This window comes from Toxotes jaculatrix, chromosome 16 (genome assembly GCF_017976425.1).
Source record: "Toxotes jaculatrix isolate fToxJac2 chromosome 16, fToxJac2.pri, whole genome shotgun sequence".
In the NCBI taxonomy this organism is placed as follows: Eukaryota; Metazoa; Chordata; class Actinopteri; family Toxotidae; genus Toxotes; species Toxotes jaculatrix.
The window spans coordinates 7,134,873-7,158,287 of record NC_054409.1 but is presented as its reverse complement, the minus strand read 5'-3'; the positions used below and the strand labels follow the sequence as shown (position 1 = coordinate 7,158,287).

The 23,415-nt window shown below is 40.6% G+C and overlaps 1 protein-coding gene across 2 annotated transcripts in view; it reads left to right on the top strand.

The window, feature by feature from the left end:
* Positions 1–23,415, top strand: part of LOC121195501 (ras-related protein Rab-27B-like) — a 46,964-nt gene that overhangs the window by 1,127 nt on the left and 22,422 nt on the right. The window contains exon 1 of one of the 2 annotated variants that reach the window (XM_041059002.1): positions 19,506–20,025. The exons of the other annotated variant lie outside the window; for it this stretch is intronic. The gene's annotated coding sequence lies outside the window, so the exon portion shown is untranslated. Of the gene's footprint in view, positions 1–19,505; positions 20,026–23,415 lie in introns of those variants that run through there. 2 annotated transcript variants of the gene reach the window in all.

Below are 23,415 nucleotides of genomic sequence, written 5' to 3'. Positions count from 1 at the left end.
CTGAAAGAAAAAAAACTGGACAGTGTAAAAATCAAGTTCCTCAATGTCCAATCACAGGAGACCCTGTGTAATTTAACAGTACACGTTAAGGCCTGCCAGCTTTAATTAATTCATCTTTGTCTGAGAAATCATGTTTTGACAGTTGTGTGTGGCAGATGGCTCGAAGTACTACAGTACCCAAGAGGCTTTGTGGTCACTGGGGGATGGAGAAGAAGCCAGTCAGAGGCACAGATTCGAAACTCGCTCTTGTTCTGTCTTGTAGCTTCAGTTTGCTGTTAGCACACAGTACAGTTTTAACCTCTGTGATTGGATGTCTTCTACAGAAATGCATCTTGGGAGTTGTAGCTGACTTACCATTTACCTTTGACTTTTCATCAAGGAGCCAGGTGTTTTCTAACGCAGTGGTTCATCTTTAGAGTTTCGTGTCCGTCTAATCCTTGTGCTCCAACTCTTATTCACGTAAAACTATGAGAAAATGAGCTGGAGTGCACACGTGTTCTCTCACACGCGTGTAAGTGAGATGAAATCTTTGTATCTGTGTGAGCTTTTTCTGCATCTATTTACAAATCAATTGCTAAGACTTCATCTGAACTTGCCACTGGTTTTAAATGGACTGTAAACTGTTCAGCCAGGTGTTTCCTAGAATGAGAGATAATATTTCAGATGCACAGACTCGAGGAGCTCCCCTGCCACCGTGTCAGTAATGAGCATCTCTCTCCGTCCCATAGGCAGACTCAGGGTATTTGTTGACTCATAAATCAGTTTGTAAACAAAGATGGAAGGCGCAGAGGTAATTAGAGGAAGCAGCCTTTATTGGTTTGGTAATGCAGCCGGCGTCCCCTGAGCTGCTGGCAGCTTTATTGTTTCACGTCTACAGTATCATTCCAAGCTGATTCCTCACTGATGGACTCATAATGGAAATTACGGATTACATTTGGCTCGTGGGGTTGTTATCTGCCGGTATTATTATACACTGAAGGCCTCAGCTTCCTCAAAATCACTATTCATTTGTAAAAAATTCATGAAACGATAAATTAATCAACAAAAACAAAGCAAAAGTGAGAGAAATAGCGGCTCCCGCAGATGCACATGGACTCGTTTTTTTGTTTTTTTTTTTCCAGTTTTTGCTACTCTTGTCTCCAGGTGTGGTGAGAACAGCCTGCAGGCAGATCCTGCAACGAGACACTGCGAAGGCTGTCGCATGCTTTCATGTCATTAATTGAAACTACTGGCTGTTGATCATTGGCTGCTTGCTTTGTGACCCTGGTGTTCATTTGCACACACTGCTGTGTAAACATATAACCCGGTTACTCATGTTCCTCACAAACATCATAGTACGATTCACACTGGGACAAGAGCCGTTACTAAGAAACCACAGCCTGCTGTGTGCATTGTCGGCTCCGCTCGTCCAGTAGTCACTAAGAGATACGATGATGAACAATGACGTCCACAGGATCGAGGTCAACCCAGGCACTTTCTCATTAATAGGTATTAGCTGTAAATCCAGGTGTTTTCCTGTTAGAATCATTCAGGGGTATTAATACCCAGGTTATGTTCCCTATCATATGCTGAGTATGATTAAAACCAGGATAATAACTGGGAGGTCTTGCAGAAATAGCCACTCTCCTTCTCCTTCCTACTCTGTCTGTCTTCCTACCCCTGAATGATAGCAATCTGACTGGGATAACAATAATCTCTGATCACAGTCAAACTATTTCCGCATGCTCGGACCTGTTGATCTTTCGTGCCGTTGTCGTTTAGTTTCCATGAGGTGTATCGTCAGTTTCCATGGCAATGTTTGAAAATCCAATTGTACTTTTGAAGTTTATCCAGAGAGACTCGCAGCCCGTGAGAATTCAAGGTCGGGTGTTTTGCTGTGATGATTCTCTTTTGACCTTTTAACTCTGGGACGGCTCTTCCTAACTGGTGTGCCCTTTTCTTCTCGCTCTCTGTCTCTCTCTGTCTCTGTCACCGTCTCTCTCTCTCTCTCTGTCTCTCCTGCTCCTGCCTCCCACCTGCTGTGTATTGACCAGAAACAGCAGGATCCAACCTCCCTAAGATGATTAATGCATAGATAAGATTTCCACCTGATACTGAGGGCCTGACTGCAGTAACACTCCTCTCCAAGTCAAGCGTGGTGTGTGTGTGTGTGTATGCACTTTCCCGAGAGTGTCGTCTGTGAGCAGAATTAAGTTTTAGTGATAGAAATGATTCTTGGCAGAAATAGTCTGGTTGAGTTAAAGCTTAATAGCCGGTCGGAGCCAAAGAACCCACATCTTTTCACAGAGCTAATGAGTCCAATTGCAAAACCAGAGCTGGACTGTTCAAACGCAATGATCAGTGGGAGCTGGGATTTATCACACACCAGACAACAACAGTCCGGTTGTGATGATTCTGAGTCTACTGCAAACACCTTTGTTGGTTATGTAGCAATGACTTCCACCTGCTTTGATACTTTGAGCCTGATCCAGAAAGATGCATAGAAGAAAATCTTTTGGGGACCATACTGTGTTTTAAAACTGGTTAATTTTAAAACATCAGTTTTGACGCTGTGAAGTTGTCAGGATGCGTGATTAGTTCAAAACAAAGCTAATAAATCAGTTGATGATGAAAACTATTTTAAGCCTTATTTATAACCAGTCCCAGTCGTTTGTATTGTTTTAAGTTCTCTGTGGTGTTTGTAGTTATCTTGTGGTTCGAGGATGGAGATGCTGTGACACATTCGGGTTAACAATTTGATCTCCAGTGCTTCGCTCAGTTCAGCCAGTCAGTCTGTATAATTTACAGCCGGGTAAACAGCAGAGAGGGGTGAGGGAGAGAGAGAGCGGGTGTGAAAGAGTAAAAGGGTGACAAAGACTGACGACACACTCAGACAGTTTAATGCACAATATTCAGCTGAGCGCATTTTATGAAAAATTTCAAGATGCCGCAAGAGATTAGAAAACTAGACTCGGAATTTACTCTGGACGGTTTGAATTGAAGATGTGTCTCTGCGAGCTGAAAATCTTTGCTCTGTCTTGACGCACAGTTGGTCCACTGGATGTTTTTAGGCAAATAAACACAAACGGTGCAGCCACCAAATACATATGAATGACATGAGAATATCTGCTGCCTTTTCTGTCTGAAAAAAACCCCCAAAACTGACACTGTGACGTAGCACCTGAAAACCTGTTTGTTTTGAGGTCATGCGTGACGGCTGGGTCCATAAAGAGTCTGAGTTTGACATGTTGTCTCTCTGCCAGGTGGAGGTTGATACTGATATACAATAAATATTTAATGTTTTTAACTCTATGTTTATATATATATATATATAAATATACATATTTTTTACTTAGTTGGTAAGTAAATATAAATATAGACAAACTATTTAATGCAGAGACTTCCTCTAGATCAGTTCAAATATATATGACGTTTCTCTGCTTCAGTTTCTTGTTCATTATTGACGAGGAACTGAATTAGCTAATTTCATCTTAGCTAATTTATTCCTGAGGCCATTTATATAAAACAAAAACAAAAACCCACATTCCTAGAAGTTTTCTGTGCCACAGAGAGGGTGGACAGATAAGTGGACAGACTGAAAGAGTGAGAACAGGAGATGGCTATGACCAGAAGTGGATCAATAATGAAGTCCCGATGTTCCTCGGGACAGTAAATCAGCTCGGCAGTACATTTTCTCCCCTCAGCTGCTTCTTTTATCCTCACTCATAAATACCAGGATTACTGCTTCTCATGACACGGACTCCTCACCATGTAGTGCTGTTTTAATGATGGAGGGTAATGTTGATTTATATATATATATATATATATATATATATATATATATATATATATATATAGCAGAGGCACACTGTTCTCTGAAGGATTTCTCCATCTTTTTTTTTCTTTTTTTTTCTGTGCTCTCCAAACATCAAACCAAGCAGCACGGCACCTAAATAACTGGATAACATGAAACTTTAAAGTGAAGAGGCTTTAATTAGTGCTTTCCCCCCGGTTCAGCGTTTCCTTTTGAGTTACTTCTCAGTTGGGTTTAACTCTCAGTCTTTTCAGTTTCATGTAAGCCGCATTTTACACAGCTGGCCTGAAATATCTGCTGTCTGCCTTAGTGATGATAATTGTTGTACTTGTACCACTGAAAATTCTGGATTCTGATTGGCTGAAGGCTGTGGATTAGCTTTCAGTAGCTGGACAAACATCTGGATGTCTGCGACTGTGGAGTTAGCTAGCAGCTCGGGGCATAATGAGCATCATAATAAACCCTTGACCAAACTGTCTGTGGTCACTTTGAGTTGCACTGTGGGTAATGTAGGCGCTAAAGTTTTGACAGGGAAGAAGAATGCATGGCTAAAAAAAAAAGATGCATCATCTGACATCTGAGAAGCAGCGTGTGGAAGCATTTGGCAAAGATCAGGTTGTTTCCCATCTCAGTATAAAGCACTGCCTCAGCAGATCTGAGGAGTCACCTGTTAGCAGCCACCCCAGGGTGACAGAGGGCTGGAGCAGCATCGGCTCTTCGGCGTCATCTGACTGCCTACTTTTCACTACATATAGCCTACGGCCCACTGGCACTGTCTCAGGAGAACGTTTGACGTTGGGTTGAAGCCAAGATACAGTGCAGCTGTCTGACACCTGATACGTAGACTAAACTGAAGTGTAACACACGCTCTTAATTTGAATGAATTATCTGTTCATTTGAATTCCTTGTTTCCCTTTTTTGAAAAAGCGACAGTCCTACTTTGAATGCATCAGGCTGCACATTGCTGATGTTGATTAACAATCCTTCCAACTAAGAACATTATTGCATTTTTGATCGAGCAGATTAAAGCGTGTGATCGGGCCAGGGAACCGGAGAGCTGAGATCAGTTTTAGATAAACTGACCATAATGAGCTCTATATGTCACTGCCAAGAATGTAGCATGGGACTCCACAGTCTGTACTTGTTTGTCTCTTTCTCTCATCTTTCTTTCGTTCTCTCTTTTTGCTCCCGTCTTTCATGCGGTAAGCTTCTTTTATTTGCTGATTAAAAATCTCAGGATGAATCGTCTGTGGTCTTCATTTCCACGTGCACACCTCCGTCTTTCACATCTGGGATTTCTCTCTTGTATTTTTAAGATGAAAATGATTCAGCCTCTCTTCTTTCTCTCTGTAGCCTGATTTGACAGATTGAGATTTTTTTTTTTTTTTTAATACCTTGCTGAGTGCAGAGATGTGGGCACCTGGAGACAGAACCCCTGCAATGCGTTTACAGTGTCCTCTGATTCTGGGAGAGACCTTGACATTTTTATTTTTCTGCACAATATATATTTAAAAAAAAAAAAAAAAAGAAATTTCATTACTGCTGACTCCAGTTTGACAGACAGGAGTCTGGTGAGGGCAGAGTGATCTTCTTTTAAATTGCTATCTTGACATTTTGTGGTTTGGTACCATCCTTTTTTTTTTTTTTCCTTCCACGTTGTGGGAGGAAATGCTGTCTGTTTTAGCACTTCAGAAGGACATGTCTGCAGAACTGGACTCATATTTTCTTTTACCACAGAGCTAAATAAACCCAGTGGAGAGAAAAAGAACAGGAAATGTGAAAAGTCTCTTTATCCAAGAATTAACTTGAAGTTACTGGAGTCCACTTGCCTTTCTTTTTCTGCTCAGTCGACAACTCAGACTCAGACTGAAGAAATTAGGTGGGAGTGCACAAGACAGTAATATGTTTCTGATTCGCTGATGTGTCGCTTGATTTGAACACAGGAAATTCAGCAGTACATCAGAAGATCTTATCACCACCAGAGCTGGAAGGTTTGTTGCCCAAAACATGTCCGTGTTTGGAAGTATAGTTACCAAACCAAGGCTCAAACACAGGGTTAGATGTTCAGATGTTCACAGAAATGCATGAATGTTAAAAGTTCAGTCTCATTGAGAAAGGCTCTAACGTCACCATGGATTACAGGCTCAGTTTTTTGTATTTAATTGCAATATGCTAAAGCTGGGACCAAGGAAATATTCAGCTTTGGTGACTTTTGACATGAGAATTATCGCCTTTGATCAGCAGCACTTGAGGAGACAGAGAGCAGGAGAGTCCTGAATCTGTTGTATCTTATTAGCTGTGTTGTACCATTCGCTTTTATTTCTAACCTCCTCTGTTGGAGTAGTAACTGTTCCACAACAGATCAGTAGTTTGCAAACACTGAGATAGGAGTTGATGCTAACATGTCAGGGTCTGAATTTCACTAAACTCTCCAAGAGTAAGGTGCTGACAGCAGCCGGGTTAGAGATCAGTTCTCCACAATAAGGTGCACGAACGCCACGGCTTCTCTGATACATCACCAGTACTGTGGAAAGTATGCACAAGTATGTTTGATCATGACCTGAGTGTTTTTAGGAAGTGTTGATTTGTCAGACTGTGTCTGTTCTGTAAAAGGAAGCAGCAGATTAGAAACTGATTGCAGCTTATTAATAATGAATGTAACCAGCAGCAGTGGATGTACCATATCCACAGAAATGCCACACTGGGGAGTGCACATTATGCATGTGTGTGTGTGTGTGTGTGTGTGTGTGTGTGTGCGTGTGTGTGTGTGAGAGAGCACTTTGTTTTTGTCCCAAATGTTGAATGTTTTTCAGTTTGGTTGTGTGTGATCCAGGGTGTGTGCATAGACCGTGTTTCTGAGTGTGTGTGTGTGTTTGTGAAGTAACCGCCCACTGTTCATCAGCAAACGCTCTGATTGGCTGAGCACAGATCAACTTACGAGCCGACCTGGGATCAGTTTTTGCAGAAAGCTTCAGTAAAAAGGAGTTAGCCATTGGCCTGCACACTGCAGCTAAAACACTACTACCTAAAACATTGGAAATTGCAAACCATAATGTTGCTTGTAACAGAGTAAATAATTTATCAGTAAATCTTCTGCTATTCTACAGCTATTATTGATTGTGGGTGATGTGTTTTAACTGTAATTTACTTTGAATGTTTATTTGTATTCAACTGTAAAACCAACCGAAAAGGCCTTTTTAATTTGGTTTTAGATCAGTGGTATCTGAGTTCTTTTTCACTTAATGTTGTAAAAGCTGTGAGGTTTTTTAATTTTTTATTTTTTTTTTTATTACTTGTGTTGATCCCTCATCTCCTCTCTCACGCTGAGAGGAGTTTGCTTGATGTGCGTCAGAAGTCTCCCCACGGGTCAATCCAGTGACGGCTTCAAGGGAAAATTGTGCGCGTTTGGATAAGAGCGAACGCAAAGAGAGTTGAGCTGGAGAGAGAGAGACAGAGAGACAGAGAGAGAAGCAGCATCAGAGCCAGGAATGAATGAAATTCAAAGAGAAAAAGAGGGATTAGGTGAAAGAAGGGAGGAAAGTAACAAGGGAAGTCAATTGAGGTTGAAACACTTAACAAACCATGAATCAGAGTCTGAAAGAACAAACACAGCTTTAGACATCCATTCACATCCAGTCAGATCTTAAATACCAGTCACAGATTAGGTTGACTAGAGGAATCTTTTAGCATGGTATATGTAATTATATGTCATAATCAAATATCCAGAGAATAAATATATGTACTTCATTACAGTGAGGCAAGTAGGAAAACCATGTGTTCCTAATAACAGCAATGATGACTCTGCTCTATTCAAGTGTCCCAGTGAGTTATGACAGTGAAACAGAATGCACCTGAAACTGAAGGAGCTAAATGAAATTTAACCATCGTTCATTTTTTTTTCAGCAATAGCCATTTAATGTATTTACATTCAGTAATTAACTCTCTATACAATAGTTTTCAGAGTTACTAGCAGAGTCAGCCATTCTCGCTCTGGATTTAAATTACGTTCACACGCATGAAGCGCTCACAGGAAATGATGCAGCACATAATCCGTCCGAATTTAGTCTGATTGATATGAGCCTCACTGTTTTCTGCTCACGCTCTTCACACTGTATCAGAGCTGTACTAGGTTACATCCATCTGCTGCTGCTGCTCTGCAATAAAAATGTTAAACTGGAAAATCATGTGGAGGCTTTTATTGTGAAGAAGTTTCAGGAAACACATAACACAGAAATAACCATCTTTCCTTAACCGTAACCAGGTGCTTAGAGTTCATGGTTTCATGCTGCGTGTGAGGTTGCACCGTGACACCGGAAATAGATGGTGCTTTCCCTAATAATGGCACAAGGTGTTACTGTTTCATGAAATATAATATTGAGCTTCATGAATAAAGAGCAGAGGTGGTAGTTCACACAGGAAAGGCCCAGTGTTTAATGAGTGAAGCCGTTCACAAGAGGAAGCCAAGTTTCACTGCTGGTCACGAGGCTGAAGGAAGTCTGATATTCACTATGTTCACTTAGTGCTTCCTAAGAAGCACTAAAATGGTAATCGTGCTTTAGAGCAGATATTATGGGAAAACAGATAAAATACACAGACAATGTGTGTGTTGTGTAGACAAAGTCAGTATTTTGCGTTGGCAGTGAACAGTGAGCAGTTTCCAGATATGTTATGTATCAGTGAATGGGTGCTGTGTCTGAGGTAAGGTTCAAGTAATGACATTTCCCACAGTTCATTAATCCATCGCAACATAAGGTTGAGTGTAAACCCTCCACACGATGCATGGCCAGGGAAGGAGAGAGGTTTTGTGCATGAGAAAAAGGGGGAGTGACAAAGATGAGAGAGAAAGAGAAAAAGCAGAGGGAGGGAGGGAGGAAAGGCCAGTTGCCTGGTGACAGAGGCAGAAGGAGAAAAGGGAGAGAGAAGGTGAAGAAAGGAGAGAAAACGAGGAGGAGGAGGAGGAGAGGTGTGGAGTTGTTTTCCAAGTGCAAAGAGTTACTGGTCACGATGCTACATCTGCTGCTGCCATCCCTCCCACTACACTCTCTCTCTCTGGCTCTCTCAGAGGACGAAGAAGAGGTGTTGTCTCTCCATTTTTACTCGTCTTTAGTGTCTTTTTGAATGATTTATGGTTTTAATTGTTCTAATGAAGGTGTTTTTTTTTTTGTTGTTTTTTTAAGATTGGCAGCGCAAATTAGATTTGATCAGATTAGATAGCTTTAACGAATGCTGGCTCAGGATTGGAAATCCAGCTCTGTTTAATTAAAGCCTCACAGACTCAAGAGACCTCACATCCTGTCAAAAGGCGCTTCTTTTTTTTTGACATGACTCCAGTTGGATGATAAAGGTGCTCTGTGCCAGAACTATTATATTATGTAGTCATAATATTTCAGGACCAAAAGAACTTACAACCTACAAATGTTTTCTTCACCTCTTACATTGATACGGTGAAAGTTACACATCTAACAGTTACACAGCTACTATCTACTGTAGTCTCTAACTGTGTCTGTCTGCTGTCTGTCTGAGCAGTTAGTGGACAGTGAGATGTTAGAGGTTTTTCTCTGAAAACAGCTTTTGCTGCATCTGAAAATGTCACAGTGAGAGTGAACCAGAGATTTAAAGTTGTGGGCCGGACAGCTGAACATTGAGCTGGAAGTCAATATAAAGCTCTGTAAAGCTGCAGATTCCGGTAACTCTCTGTAGGTTCATCATAAGTGTCGCATTTCATATTGTGATGACTTGGATTTAAGACTTGGATTTAACTTCTTTTCCTCTCTGTGGTTTTTTTTATCTACATTTTTTTTCTTGTATTTTTCATCTTTTCCTTTTCTTAGTCTTTCACGTCCTCTCCCAGTTTGTATTTCTCGTCCTCCTCCTCCTCCCTCCACTTAACTGTAAGCTGCCATGAATCAAAAATGTTTTGATCCAATGTAAATTATAATTAAAAACTGCAGTTTCAGTATAAAAACCATTCAGCTTCATCCTGCTCTCTCTTCTCTCTCCTCTCTCCTCCTTCCTCCTCTTCATTCCTTTTTTATGAACTCTTCTGCTCTCCACATTTTCGTTCTCTCTTTTCTTCCCGTCATCAACATCACAGAGATATTTACCTTCAGATGGGCTGAGATTCACAGGCAGCAGCCTACGAAACGCAGATTCAGACTCTGCTCTCTGGATGGTTTGGAGGAGGAATTCATTATTTATGGCCCAGGTCGTATAGAGCTGGATCCACTGGGAGTCACTGCAGTTTCCAGCAGTGACTCCCTATACATCCACGCTTAAGTTCTTATATATTCACTGTCCAGACCACGGAAGGATAATATTTAAATACATTTCAAATATCAAGGTTGGAAATAAGTTGAGGAGGCTTAGATTGTGTACAGATATTCAAGCAATATTTGAAAGTCTAAGAAATATTATCTGTTAAACACGGAAATTTCAACCACTTCTTGAAAATGGAGAAATATCTTTCATTTATTCAATCATTTATTCAAAATAGTCATTATAATAGCAGCACTTTCTGTTACCTTAATTTAGTCATTTTACTTAAATTCTAAATTTGACTTAAAAGTCAAATTACTTAATTTGTTCTCCCCAATTAAGATTGATTACAATATTATTAATACTTTCATTTGTTAAATTAGAAAGAAAAACATTTAACAGAATTGAAGACAAACGTCTCAAACGTTGAATTTCTAAACGTACATTTCATTCAGAACTAAAAAAAATCTATTGAGGATGGAGCCTCAGCCCTACACTGCTCCCAGACTGCTGTTCAGATCCCTCAGAGAAGGAGCAGGTTGTACATGAGTTGCACACGAGTAATGTGATAATAAATAAATCACATTGTGGTATTTTCCTGCATCAGTGGCTGTAGAAATGGTCCTGTTTCTCCTCCAATAGAAACCACGTAAACCACAGTTTATTTTATTATTTTATTTTTTGCTTTTGAGAGAAAATAAAAAGAAGATATAACATTGTTGTTAGTGAGCTTTGGAGGTGCAGGTAGGTGGATGTTTTTACCTTTGAACAGAGCCTGGCTCGTTGTTTCCCCTTCACGCTAAGCTCTTCTGATCAGTTGTTGGCTGCACTTAGGATGTTTTAGCGAGAGCTGGAAATTTGAAAACTTTAAAGTCTTGTGATGGAGCGTTTGGGTGTTTATTTGTTTTTTTTTAATCTTAAACAGACTGTTGGGAAATCCCCAAAGTCTGTACAGCTACTGTTTGAGTCTGCTGACTTTCATCCTCTGTTTCTTTTCATGTTTTCTTTTTTCCCTCTTTCCTTTATTTTATCTCAAATTCTCTCTTCTTGTCTTCCTCTCTATCTTTTCCTCCTCTTCCTTCTTTTATAAACTTCTTTTATCTCCCACTCCTCTCCTGGTCTTTCCTCTCTCTCCCTATGTTTTTTTTTTCTCATGATCTGTTTTTCCCTTTCCTGTTCTTCCTCCTCTGTATATCCATCCTTTCTTTTTCCTCATCCTGTTCCTTCACCTTTGCTTTCCCCCTCACCTCTTCCTCACACTTCCTCCTGCCCTCCTGGTACTTCCTCTGGTCTTTCCTCTCCTCTTCCTCCTCCTTTTCTTCCTCCTCCTTGGCTGTGTTGTTTTCTCCTCCTCCTCCTCCTCATTTGGGCACTCGTGATTCATACACTGAGCTTCAGCTGACGTGACTTTATTACAAGTCAAACAGAGGCGTCTCTTTCTCTCTTGCATACATAAATATCATCAGCAGGGAGTGTGTGAAATGTGACAACAATGTGAAAACAATAAAATCCTCTGCTAAATAGCTAAGTGACACACACACACACACACACACACACACACACACACACACACACACACACACACACACAGCAGCACATGATGCAAGACAGCTTACCATCCTCAAGCAGCCACGTAAAAATGAAATAATCACTGCGTCACTTACGCTAACCTCATCCTCAACTCTTCCTTCTTTATCTGTTCTTCATTCTGACTGTTAAATGCTAACACCACAGTGCTACACACACACACACACACACAGAGCCAATCTGCTGGAGGCTGGAGACTCATACATTTTTAAACTGCAGCGTTGTCGTTAGCCTGTTCTTCCTCTCTCCTCCCTCCATACCTTCTCTCTTCTCTCATCGTTTTCCTTCTGTGTTTCTCTCCTAAGGAAAAGGTCACATGTCGTCTCTTGGACTGTTGAATTGTGGCTGATGAATGAAGGAGACGCTTCTCCCAAGAAAAACAACGGTATCAGTTGTGCGTGAAAATGCCTGAAAAATTAGCTGTGTGAACATTTACCTGACGAGCACATGTAGTGACTGTGTAAACTGTCTGCCAGGAGAAAAGGTGGAAACTGTCCTACAATGTTACAGAGCCTCAAAGTTCATGTAGAGAGTCCAGTGGTTGGACTGGTTTGACAAAGCATTGGACCTTGATATGGGGACAACGCTCTTTGTTTCCCATTGTTACCCGCATCTGAAAGAAAACAGGATGCGGTCATTACACCAGCGACTGCGACTGTCTGTTGACTCATGGACACCATCGCGGCCCATGAAGAGCATTAAGACATGATGATCAGCAGTCCAGCTACAGTGGTCTCCATTGTGTTGGCAGGAAACAAATATGTGTGCGCTCCCTGAGTCACATATTGCCACAGTGTGTATAAACAACTAATACCTGTTCTCCTCAGTGAGAAGCTGTTGTGTTCAGATTCAGCATGTTGGTCTCATTTCAGAGGTGACGTAACCAAGATTTTCTAACATCAACATCCTTCATGCTTATTGTTTATCAACCACCCCCCCCACCCCCCACCCCCAAAACAAAACAGCTGACCTTCCGTCAAAGGTCAGCTGTTTTATCTAAAATCCCAAATTCAGGTTCAGTCAGAATCTGGCAATGGAGCATTCAGTGCAGCCTGCATAGAAAACCAGAAACTTTATCACAGTTGCTTCCCTGATAAACTTATGGTCGATTGTTGCAGCTTTTGTGGCTTTTGTTCATAACTGTTATGCTGGAGGGTTTGCGATTTTATAAAGTTTAAGTTTTTTAAATAGGACTGATGAATGAAGAGTAATCCTTACTTTTTCTCCTGTTCATAAGGCGCAGCTTTGTCTTCACACTGGGATTTGAACTGGTGACCTTTCGCTTACAAACTGTAAAGTTTGTTCTGCTTGAGACAGTGACGTGGTTGTTGCGTTGTTGCTGAGTGTGAGTCCCTGGGTAAACAGTTTTAAATAGGAAAGGACATTCCTGCAGTGTTTTTAACAGGGCAGTAATAGAAACTGCATGACTGAGTGATTGTTCTCTGCCTTCACCTCAGCTCAGACCTCAGACCTCTTTGGTGTTTGTTGGTGGAATGCAAACTTAGCAGCACGCTGGATCCTACCAAATGTTGAATATTATAAGGAGACAAGCAGCTTAAATCACTAACACACACACACACACACACACACACACATAAACATAACCAACAATATGTGGATTCAAAAGGAGGGGGTGGGACACATCCTGTATCAGAGTGTATAGGACTGTGACGTGTGTAAGTTCAATTTATCATATAACCATATACTCTTTTATCAAGCATTCGTATACTCTTATAAACTCGTAGCCTATATTCAATTCTGGGTGAAGTACATACAACATGACCTGTAGTGGCCTAATGTACTTTGTTTACTGTACTTTGTGAAGACACCTGTTATGTCTCCGGTGCCTCCGAGCACAACTTACACTTTATCTCTAGTTTTTGACCTTCACATTATTTTGTCTCCCTGCCATCCTGGTATGTGAGAAACAGGCATAAGTGCTCTGGGAACTTGTAACCCGGGGTCAGACCTCTGTAGCATTTGGTGCTGCTTGAGCTCCGATCTTTCTGCAGAAATTGATTGCTCTGTAAACCTTATTTTGTAATAAAATATCAAAAGACAATTACTGTCTAAAGAAGTTTATTTCACTTCTCATCAGGAGGAAAGTATTTTTCCACCACAACGTGCTCCAGTCAGTAGCGAACCATGGAAGTTGACAGATTGTCTCTGAGCAATGCCGGCCCTCAGTTGTCAGTCAGCCGCAGCCACAGGAGTCTTTAAATGGGAGAAATATTTATATTTTTGCTTCATCGCTGACAGAAAAGTGTGAAGTAAATTTGATCTGGCAGATCTGGACCAGAGGAAATGTCTCCACTGCAGTTTGTAGTATTTTATGTTGGACACCAGTGATTTGTGTGTCCTGTGTCAGCCTGTTAGGTTTTTACTATTGGCAGTTACGGAATACGGTCGCACGCTTCGTCGCACACGTACACATACACACACACACACACACACACACACACACACACACACACACAGAAAGACACACATTTCCCACCATTCACAGCCTGCTGTCGAAGCTGATAGCAGCACTTACTGTCGTGTCACCAGTGGATCCTATTAAACTGATGCTAGCTGTGTGCGGCTTTGTTACTGCCATTAGTACTCGCTGTGAGCTCATTTCCATCTCCATGTCAGCTGTCTATCTTTGCTCTGTGCCAGCGAGACCCATCCAATACAGTATATTAACACAATTAATTGTTAAGCGCTTGTCTCTGGTTCACTGGGAATTATTGCTGTCCTCGACCTGGAGCATGTTTAGTTTATGCTTCGTGTCAAAGTCTTAGTTGATTGGTTTGGACCCAGATGACACTCAGCCAGCGATGGTTCAGGGATTGTAAATGTTTCCCAGCATCTCTGGTGCTGTTGGGGGCAGAGTTTGGCGTCGCTGTTGATGCTTATTTAATGCAAAGAAACAGACACGTGCACAAATAATGAGGATAAGGACATAAGAAGAAAGAAAATATGTGTGATACTCAGACACAGTGATGTGAGTGGTTGTGTTGTCTCATTGTTTGGTCCAGTGGCCTTTCACATCTCTGCCTGCCCTCAGTGCATTTTCCTATTAAACAAATCATGTGGAACAGAATGAAACGCTGAACTTTACATGACACAGAGAGATGTCACTGTCCTGCTGATGCTGCCACGTTGGCCCACAACAATACGATTACATTAGAGCGCCTTGGAAACCTTCAGCTTTCAGTTACTGCAGACATGTCAATCTAATTTGACAAATTAACAGTTGATAGTCTGCCAGTCACAAGCCACATTAATTTGATATTAAAGAAAAAGGACTGAAATGAACAAAATTAAGAAAGAACCTTTACAGCTGATCTGAGAACAGCCCGTACATAGACCAAACAAGAAAATACATCGGGGCCTGATCTGAATTTCAGCTTCCACTCTGTGGGAGTAAGAGTTAGGGTTCCTTGGTGTGAGCTGAATGTGACAGTTAGGCCACACAGCACTAAAAGACAACTTGGCTGCAGGGGTTTTGCACAGTGTCCTCAGCGCCACCTGAGAATGCTCTGGAGTGGATTGGTTGAGATTCCTTAGTGTGTTTTTCAGTTATGTGGGTGTGTAGCACAGACTTACTTATTCATTGTTTATGTAATTCGCTTGTTCCTGACAGCTGTTGATGGAGCTCAGGGTTCATCCTAAGAACGGCTGCTGTATTTCAAATATTGTCACTGTTTAAACTTGGAGTCTCTTTGTAACGGCTTATTCGTCTGGTGTTAAGAAAAACACATTAACTGCTGATTAATTACTCATCGTGTCGATGTGTCAGGAGATTTAAATAATCAGCGAAGTTACTGCGGTTTTGCCACCTGTGTTAAATACACTCAGCTCCTCTCTCCGTTTAGAAGTGCACATATCATCCCTACTGCTGTGTGATGACAGGTATTTAATAAGCTCAGAGGAAAGAATCCGACATTTGTGTGCAACAAACAGAACATCAGTACTGACGTTTGTGCAAAACCCTGGTTTACATTAAGTGAGCTGTAATAGATGTTACATTGTAGAGCAAACTCAACATTTATGTTTTAAGTTGTGTTATTTTGGAGTGGACCGTGTGCTCCTCTGGAAATTGTGGCTTTTGTGCCCCTGGTAATGTTTAAGTACTGGTCTTAGAATCATTAAGAAATCCCTGTGTGGGTTCCTCGTATTTGGTGTGAGATTTGTTTGGGCAGCGTGTGAGCATGAAACGCAGCCTGACAGCAGATGTCTCAGGCCAAAGGAGCGAGAGTTGGCAACCCTGACTGAATCAGTGATTCTGAACAATATTTAACCACTCAGCTGGTCTGTGTCTCAGCTGCCAGCTAGAGCCTGCAGCTGAGACGTCGATACAGCTATACTACCATTATAATGGCTTATCATGGTTAGAAAATAGCTACAGAATGTAGATGTTTGTATGCAAACACACAAGCACAACACACACGTGCTAAAAATAACAGATTGCCGCAGGTATTTTTCCTGGAAAATCTAAAACTTAATTCCCGGTATTCAAACCAAAAACTGAACCCAAAGGCTGCAGCTAGTGATTATTGTCATTATCAATTAATTTATCAATTATATTGATTAAAACGTCTGAACAGATAGTGGAACGTGTTCATCACGAGTTCCCAGAGCCAGAGGCGATGTCTTCAGATGCCTTCCTGTTCAACCAACAGTCCAAAAAAAAATCTAATCAGCAAATTTGTACACACATTTGAGAACTGGGCCCAGAGATTGTGTGGCATTTTTGTTATGTAGAAAAATTACTTCAGTGATTAATCAATTATCAAAATATATATTTGGCTGGACCACAACAGTGGGGCCAGCCTTGGAAACATGAATAATAGTAACCTAAAGCAGGCTTTAGCTATATTTCATTGAAAGTAGTCATTTACAGTGTTTCAGTCTCGCACACTGGCCATATGTGGTCCAGCCATACAGGTTTTTGGCCTCGTCTTGTTGTCTATTGCCAAAATCAATAATCGCCAAAATCAATAATCACCAAAACAGTTGAGCACATCATGACAGCTGCGTGAGAAAGAGAAAACAATCTGACAGCTCATGCTTTTGAAAATGTGCAGAAATTTGTGCAAAATATATGGAAAATATGGTCTTTTTTTATTGTTCACCAGAACAGAGACATGGAACGCACAAGCATATGGATTTATTTAAGAAAATCAGAAGCGAGCAGCAATCACATCTAGTATCGTCTTAAAAAACAGAAGCGATCACCCAGATATTGTCTGATGTAAGAGAATCTCATCTCCTGCTGTCAGTGCTTCCTTGCAGGGACAGTAATAGATCTTGTTTTGTCATGGTAACTGTCGATGGTGTGGTTAGGTGGCCTTTAACGTCGCCTAAAGGTCACCAACATGAGCTGCATGATGCTTCACCGTCTGGACACATGGCGACTCCCAACCAGCTGAGAGCGGACCCGGGATATTTTCTCTTTATTTTATTTATTTTCAGCCACATCGCTGTCATTTTCCTTACAGCATCCAAAGAAAGCAAGTGGTGTCTCAGAGGGGACAAATTGATTTTAAATTATTAAAGACAACACATATAGTTATGTTATAAAACAAGATATTTTATTAAAAAACATCATTCATTTCATGGTTTTTCTCCATAAGCTATAGGCTGCTCAGTAGCTGCCCAGATCTGCTTTGGAGACACAGAAACACAGTTTCTCAATAGTGTCACTGGCAAGAAGTGAAAACATGGAAACAAATAAAATCTGAAGCTGCTGGGTTTTATTTATTTATTTAGTTTGTTTGTTTTTGAAAGAATGATGTCAAAAGCTGTCGTGCTGTAAAATTTACATAATCCACCTGCTGATCCTGGGAACTCTCAAGGAAGCAATCTCCTATAATTACATAAGATCGTATGGTAACCATAGTAACCCATGTGTGTATTAGTGTGCGAATGATGAGATTTCCCCTGATGCATCAGAAAACAAGAAAAAAGTTACACGCATGTCATTAAATAAACATACCGGGTTCGGTGAGCACTGCCTTCCCACACATTTCACAAAGACATGTGAAACGAATTTCCCTGTGACAGTTTCTGGTGTGACTGAGCCTGAATGTGGAAAGTTCACCAAAAGTTCTGTTTACAACCAGGAAAAGCAAGCTGGCTAAGAAACCAAACTGAGTGACGTGTTCTGTCTGTCTCAAAAGCGAAGCAATAGCCACCGGGGCCAGTGATATTGTAGTTTTTTCCATAGATGGGGTAAGAAATATGAGCTCAGAGCAGACTAGACATGCACATATTTCAGCCTCAGGTGTCCCTCTCTGTTTAAATCAGATTTAAAATGCATCCAGAAACAGGCAAACAAGCGATTTACAATTAGCTATGGTGGGAAAGAGAAGAATGACAGTTGACAGTTAATGCTGAATCTTACACAGAATTTATTTACAGGTTTGTATAGTGACAAAGGAGGTGCTGGATCATATAGGTTCTGGATCCAGGCATATGGGCATGTAGCTATAGCCTGTGATGGCAGGTGGCCAATTGAAGACACGTTGCTATGATGTTGCTCAGAGTGGACTGACTGAAGTAAAGGGCGTAAATATTGGTTGTTGTTTTGTTTTGTTTTTTTGTTTTTTTAGCCTCTGAGATATCTCCTCTCCTCTTTTTTCCTCATCTCCTTTGTTCTTTTCTGCTGTGTAGTAACCTGAAAGGACATGATGAAGAACTGAGAGAATAACTGGGAAAATCAGACCAAAGTTGAAAATAACTGTAGTTATCTTCACAAAGTAAGGAGGAAGTAGCCAGATGGTCTCTCTCTGTCTCACACTCACACATTAACACTGGTAGGTGAAGTAGCTTGTTGTATATTCTCAATATGTACTCTGAGAAATCTATTATATTATTGGACAATTTCAGTTTTTTCCACTTAATAAAAGAAGCCAAAATATAAATTTAAATATACATATTAAATATTATAAATACATAAGATATTGCAAAAATGTGCTAAATGTATATAAATATATACTGTGCGTGGGAGCAGTGCAGTTTATAGGAGACAACATTTTGTAGTTATTTACTTAAGCTGTTGTATGTAACAGTTCAATCATCCAAGAGCCTCTTGATTTTGCTGTAATGAGAAATATTGAGTCTCTCGTTAAAATAAACTTAATTTGAAATACAATGCTACAGTTGCAAGAACCAGCAGCCCCGCCCACTGCTACACTGAATAAACACTGATTAATAACTAATATTTGTTTTAGTTCACAGTCCATTTTGAAACTGCCGTCAGTTCTGCAACACTTTGTTTTTGTTGACCTTCAGATGACTGATAAAACGCGGCATGCATTTCCTCCATTCAAGAATTTACCTGGGGCTGTCCTGTATCATTTCTTAACTGCATCCTGTTTTGCTGCTGCCAACCATACACCCACAGACACGCACAGACACTTACCAGTTTCCTCTATGTGTGTGTGTGTGTGTGCCCAGAGCTAGCTTACTGTAGTTCAGCCCCACCCTCTCATTACACAGACACAGAGAGAGGGGCAGAGACGAGCAGAAAATAGCAGAGGAGGAATGAGGGAAGAGGGAAGAGCAGAAAGAGAGAGACCTTGAAAGTGCATGAGAACCTCAGGAGGTAACTCAGCAGTCAGCCAGGTAACCAGTCAGCCAGCTGTTCAGCCAGTAAGACAACCAGTCAGCTACTGGTTGAAACTTTTAGTCAGGAAATCAGTTTGTTAGACACAGTGAACTAATCAGTCAGTCAGGCAGTTGGTCATGTAGTAAAACTTGTAGTTAGTTGCTCAGCCAATTTGCCAGCCAGGCAATAAGCCAATTGATTGATTAAAGAGTCCTCTAGTTGGTTATTTAGTCAGTCATTCAGATATAAATGTGGATAGTCAGTCACTTAGTTGGTTAGTTGGTCAGTTAGTCCATCTGGTAGTTTGTTGGCAGGTTAGTCATTTAACCAGTTAATAATTCAATAAGTTTAGTTAGTCAGCTGGCCAGTTATTTTTTTTATTTTAGTTGATGGTTAGTGATTCAGTAAGTCAGTCAATCTTTAAGTGAACTAGTGAGTCACTCAGTCGTCAGTTTATCAGTTTTATTTGGTTACTTTTTGTTTAGTCGGTCGGTCGGTCGGTCGGTCAGCAAGTTAACCACCAAGACAACAAGAGCAAGCCAGAGTCATCCCTCCATCCCTGCAGCTAGTCAGCTGGTCGGTGAGGGGAGTGACTTTCTGTTCTGCTGCCTCCAGCTGAATGGTAGTCAGTCATCCAGTGATCCAGTGATCCAGCCTCCCACTCAGTCAGTCAGTCAGACAGTCAGACGGTCGGTGGATGTAGATGCAGGGCTGCCAGTCAGCTGCTCTGGACGCCTCGTATCTCTCTCAGGATCTCACACTGTTGATTCAGCAGAGGAGCCACTGAGAGGTAAGGGGGACTCAGAGACTCTCAGCAGGGTTTTTTTGTTTGGCCAGTTTGTCGAGTGCATTTCAGAGCTGTTTGCTGACTTTTGTAGGCATGTGACAGGCTGCAGGGTGAACTGGGACAGACGGGGAGGGACTGTGTACAGATGTGTAGACTAAAACAGATGACAGGAAGCTGAAGTTTTTAACAGAGAAATGTGATCGGTGCATCTGCGGCTGTAGAATGCGATCACACCCTTTTCTGCAAGTTGATAACTGCTGGTGTGTTGTTACACTTTACTGCATCATCCAGGCGGCTGGGTGTCTGGGCTCTGAACAGCGGACCAGTGGGGACGGGAGCTGGCCGTGAATTTTCTCTCATGCTCGGTCTCATGATAGTGGTGATGTTCTAAAGGAAAGTAGGAGCCTTATGGCTGCTGTTTTCTTCTACAGCCTGTTTTATGGAAACCTGATTTTGACCATCTTAGTGTTTTGATCAGGCATTAGTTTGACTTTTTTTTTCTAGAAAACTTTGTTTTGCATCATCTCAAACAAGGAGCTCCTCTGAAAAGAGAAGAAGACGAATTTGGGACTGTGAGGGAGGCTGATGCAAAGTTGCAGCTTTGACTGCAAATGTTGAATAAAAACAAACTTGTGTGCTCTTCAAACAGATTTGAAGATGGCACAGTGGCCTAAAACAGGATTTAAATTCCTGCCGTTAATGAGGACTTTCCATGTTGCACCTCAATGCCCCCTCTTTTTGACGGGCCCTGAGAGAGCTGTGAATGCTTGAAAGTTTGTCCTGTTACATTAAGTTGTACTTCATTTTTTTACTTTAATTTAAAAAAAAAAAAAAAAAAAGTATTGTATTGTAAGCTGGCTACTCTGTCTGGCTAGTGTTTTAGCACTTAGCTCGCCAGCTACAGTAGCTGCATCACCAAGCCTCTAAAACCAAATATTTTGTGAGTACAAATGGATTAACTTTGCTGTGCCATTTTCTTGTGAGACCAGGGCTTCATACTGGATCACTGAGATATTTTTATGCAGTAACAGCAGCCTCAAAGTTTGAGGCTAGTTCATATACATTTTTCACCGTGGACAAAAATCACGAAAAGACCAAAACCAGCATTTCTGCTCAGTACTGCTGTAAAGACAAAGCTTGATCTTCTATCCTCTGTCACTGTACTGTATAGCATCAAATGTGTATTAATCCACCCCTGAAAATAGTCCTCATCAAATGCACTATTTATTCCTGTTAAAGTAATGTAATGTGGGCGGCTATTTAATTAATTGGTTGAATTAAATATTTCTGAGCCATTAAAAAAAGAGTGTTCAGTAGCAGCCAGTACAGAGAAGTCAAATAATATTGAGTAACATAGTAATACCTGTTGGTTTTATTTAAATTTTTTGGGGGTCAATGAATTGATTAACCTTCCTAAAAGCAGATTTTACCACACATATGACGACTCAAGAAAACCCAGCAGTTGTTAAAACCAGTACATTGAACATTTGCAGCTGAATTTGTTCTCCAGTCAGGTTGAGTCTCTTTGATGTTTGGTGTGTTTAATTACCATCCAGAGCACACTCATTCACTGCTCTGAACTCTTTTTTTAAAAGCGACTTGTGAACTGGACTTTAAAGTCTAACGCTCTGCAGCAGGAGCCCCTTGTACTTTGCGGGAGATAAAGCAAAACCCATTAACTTTGTTTGAACAGCACGATCTTCAAACTAGTTTGACTAAAGAGGGTGAACAGTGTCAATTAAACAAAGTCATTTATAACTTGTAAGATGTTAGAAAACTAATTGGCTGCAGGGCTCACTGGATGTGAGAGAAAGTGTTCATGTGCTCTGTTCTGCTCATATATCAGAGGCATTTCCTCTTTTCATGATTTATAACAGAGCAGAATCTAAGGTAAATATTTGGTCTGTCTGCATGATGATGAAAACGCAACTTTGAAAAATACGAATCACATGACTATGTTTGTTTCTAGTGTGTAAAACCTCCTGTGGCAATGAAATACTGGAATCATGCTCTTGGCCAAATTTTGAGGCAATATGGATAAAGGAATATGTCAATAGAAACTGGGGTGTTTTTCTTTTAATATCATTATTAGATCCAGCACACAGATTTTATGGTTACATACATTTAATGAGTGTTTTCTGATGAAAAAAAGACGTTTAAGCCTATTAAGGTTAAAATGGACCGTTCTGCAGTTTTAAAAATACCATGTTCATTTTCTCAGTATTTATAAAATAGCTTTGGTTTATTTTGTCTAAGCCTACTTTCTCCATAATGTTGTTTTATAAAGGCTTTAAAAGACCAGTATTTTTAGATAATTTACAACTCAGAATAGTGTTAAGCAGTCATCTATCCAAGGATAAAGATAAAAGATAAAATGGACAGAGCGCAGCAGTGACAGAAGTGTCAGCTTTGTTTTTTTTTTGTGTCAAACAACATAATTTATAGCTGAAATAATTCATATGATTTGGGAGAAGTTGTTTGCTACACTCATATCCCCCTTTTCTCTCTGTGTCTGTGTTTAACGAGTCAGCCATGTGACATATTAGCAGGGTAAAACTCCCTTCTGTCTATTCATAGTGGAGGACAGTGATCTGTGTGTGTGTTTGCGCATGATAAAGGCATTGTATAGTGGAGTATGTTCATTCATTTCACCATGTTTTCTTCCTAAAGAAATAAATGAACATGTTTTTAAATGTACACTGTGTGTTTGTGGTTAAATCCCCTGTTGAGCTGATTCTAGTTTTTGAGTGATGTTGTGGACAGTGTGGTGTGGCACTTCCTGTGGGTAGAGAGTACTCTGTATCATAGTAAAATGAGGCTAGTGGCCACAGAGTAGGACATCAGCATCTCCAGCTAGGTGCAATAATTAACATCTTATATATGCAACTTAATACCTTATTGTGAAATGTAGTTACTACTATTTAATACAGAAATTGAAATCCAACTGAAATTATAGCAACTGAAATATTTTGCTTTGAAAATTGGAATTTATGTGGTTTGAGTTATGTCATTATCACCTCTTTGAATTAGGATAGAAACTTAAAAGTGCCCAGTATTCAAATAAATTGAATTCCGTTTGCTGAAAGGGATGAACATTTCAAATCAGCCAAAACTGAAAGATGAAAAATTCCAACTTAAACATCAGGGCTACGAAGGATACTTTTCTCTCTTCAGACAGGACGCTTAGATCACGTGACTGGACACACAGTAACCTGATTGGATAGAGCTCAGGTTGATTCCGGTCAGGTTCGATTGTTTATCCTTGGTAGCACAGATTTTACAGTTTTAATCTTGGTGTCTGATTTTAACCAGAGAAGTTTGAGCAGCCTGATTGTTTCACTTGGCTGGAATTTTAAGAAGACAATCTGAATTTGAAAAAAATGTTATGATTAG